The 2,675-nt window shown below is 35.1% G+C and overlaps 1 long non-coding RNA gene across 1 annotated transcript; it reads right to left on the bottom strand.

The window, feature by feature from the left end:
- Positions 1–1,469: 1,469 nt before the first annotated feature.
- LOC144350265 (uncharacterized) lies at positions 1,470–2,211 on the bottom strand. The gene is made up of 2 exons (XR_013420198.1): positions 2,127–2,211; positions 1,470–1,620 (listed from the first exon to the last, which is right to left on the bottom strand). It is a non-coding gene; the product is annotated as an uncharacterized LOC144350265 (long non-coding RNA).
- Between the last annotated feature and the right edge of the window lie 464 nt (positions 2,212–2,675).

Genomic DNA, 2,675 nt, shown 5'->3' with positions numbered 1-2,675 from the left:
GTTACAAATGTGCACTGATTATTTAAAGATGTGATTTTAAATTGTGACTTGAATAATCACATATTATAAAAAGAAATGTGCCTTCGTCGATTCAGTGACGTGCAAATAATATGCATAGTTGCAGATAATGTTATTGGTTAATTATTTCACGTGGCTTGTATTGAAGGCCTATACTAGATTAAACAAATAATGGCAATTACTAGTATAGTGAATATCTCTAGACTTAGGGAAAGTGTGCAATTATGTGTACAAATATAATGTACTCCTCTGTAAACCTGTTGAATTATCATCTGTATATTAGAAACAACGGAGCAAGGTTTCATCTCATACATCGTATTGCCTTTCTGTCGCCATGGGGAATATCACCGCAAAGACGTCACCTGTAGTGTTAAAATGTTTGAAGAGGGCTCCATAATAACTATTTTGTAATCTCGTGTTGATCTTGACTTAAATCCAGTTCCTACTACCAGTGAACCATGTCCAATTAGCTGACAAATACAATATGAATTTCTAATCTAAAAATACGTTGCACCAGATGATTTTAATAAGCATCATACGGAATATCCAATAATAAGAACACTCACGGATAAGGACAATCATAGAATGCCCTTATTAAACAGAGAACAGCGTTTCTACTGCGGCGACAACGTGGTTCTCCCATAAAAGTACAAGATGTGGGTTTTTTCAACTCATTGAAAGAAACACATTATAATTAATCTTAATAGTTGCCGCCCCCCTCAAAAACAAAATCATTATTATTTATTTTGTATAATACTGATTATTAAATACTGTTCAACTAAGCTAGACTATTAATTGGGGTTTTAATGAGAAAAGGACTTGATAACAAATTCAAACTCCGTTGGAATTCAGTAAACGACCAGGAATGCATTATCAATTACTGTAATGCCGAGTAGATTTTGTTTCCCTGCTGTCAGCATTGGAACGATTTGTTTATCTAAGAAAACTGGAAAAATACTCATTTTACGATAGATAACTTAACATTTAATGCGTAGTTGATTAAATTCACAAACTAATTCATTCATTATACATGCCATTATAATCGCTGAGCTGTTGTAAAGAACGATCCGTCATACATTGTTGGGTGTCGTGTCGTGTGCAGTGATGAGGTGTAGTATTGAGAGTTGTGGTTTGGCGTCGTTCGGCGCGGTCTTGTTCAATCTGATTAAAATAAGATTCTAGTTTTGTTTTTGTTTTGTATATTTATTTTAATCTATTTTTTTTTATTTTGATCTAGTATTTATTTTTTGAAGTTTTGGTAATTGCGAAAGCCAACAAGGATCTGAAGTAATGCCTATGTAAATCCCGTTCAAATCTTGCACAAGTAACAGCCAATCACAGCCCTCTCTTATACAGGCTGTCGGTTGCTTACTTTTCAGTTTAGCGATACTCTACAGACAACCTTTATGTGCATTATATTTTGTCCACTTGAATAAACCATTAATAGGAAATTACTAGTATGTTTTTTATTCACAAAAGAGATTCCACTACATTTTACAATTTTTTCACTTCCAACAAAGTGTACACTTCCTGATACAGTATTCGCCATCCAAGGTTCGTTTATTCAGTCATCGCTCCAATCAAGCACTGAGCATAGTTTATCTAGAATGGAAGAAAAAAATAAGTAAATCGCAATGATCAGAACACTGTAAACAGCCATAGTAAACAATGCAAACTGATTTTAAATTGTATAACGGTCACCGACCAACGGCATCGACGCAGAATATTGGAGCAACAAATATTTCCTGATCAATTGCGATGTGTTCCAAATAAAAAATATTTTATTCCAGTCCAAATCAGCTCAATTACTTTAATAAAGAGTTATTGTATAATGTACAAAATGTTGATACATTTTGATGAGTAAACAGCTGCAGCTTCAAACCGTAGACGATTTTGGCCCGATCGTCAACAAAACATCAGCCGTCTCCAGGGCAAGCGACTGGAAAAAGACACCGGTTTTCGGTCGAACCGTGGCAAAAAAAAATCGTCACTCCCGGAATAAATACGCAAAATAACGAGCTAAACTGGCACAATCCAAGCCACAATATAAACCTAAAAATAAAAGATGACTTTCATTGCATTTGACAATGATAAACTTACTTACTTACCGTGTTTGTCCCAATCGTTTTCATCGCTAACGTCGTTATAATCCGCCATTTTATTTTAGTGTGTTTGCGTCCTGAATCTGCCCAGTGACGTCATCAGGTGCACTATAGAAGGAGGTCTGTGATTCGTTGACTAAAATCGTCGATAGTGGGTCTCGTTGAAATCTCACTACATAGGCAGAAGCTCAGATACATGTAGGGCGGAATTTAAAAAAATCAAAGTAAAATAATAAAATAAAAAAGGCATTTATATCAAAAGTAATATAAAATAAAATTAAAATAAGTTTATAGCCAAAATAATTAAAGCTCGGACACTACATCAGATTTTAATCAGATTGGGTCTTGGGTGTTGACGTGTGACGCATTGTGTAATGTGGCGACCTCCAGTGCGTTATAAGAAATGCAATGGATGTGCTCGTTGTTCTTGTCCATTCCCGGTCAGAATTGCTCCCATCAACATTTTAGCCAGTATTTCCCAAGCAAAATATTTGTGCACTGTTTCGGGACTGTCACTCTTGCCCTGTAAGAAAATATGCATATTTTTTTTTCTTT

The sequence above is a fragment of the Saccoglossus kowalevskii genome, chromosome 10 (assembly GCF_978046115.1).
Source record: "Saccoglossus kowalevskii chromosome 10, keSacKowa6.1, whole genome shotgun sequence".
Lineage (NCBI taxonomy): Eukaryota > Metazoa > Hemichordata > Enteropneusta > Harrimaniidae > Saccoglossus > Saccoglossus kowalevskii.
The sequence above is the reverse complement of the archived record's forward strand: the minus strand, read 5'-3'. Positions and strand labels throughout refer to the sequence as shown.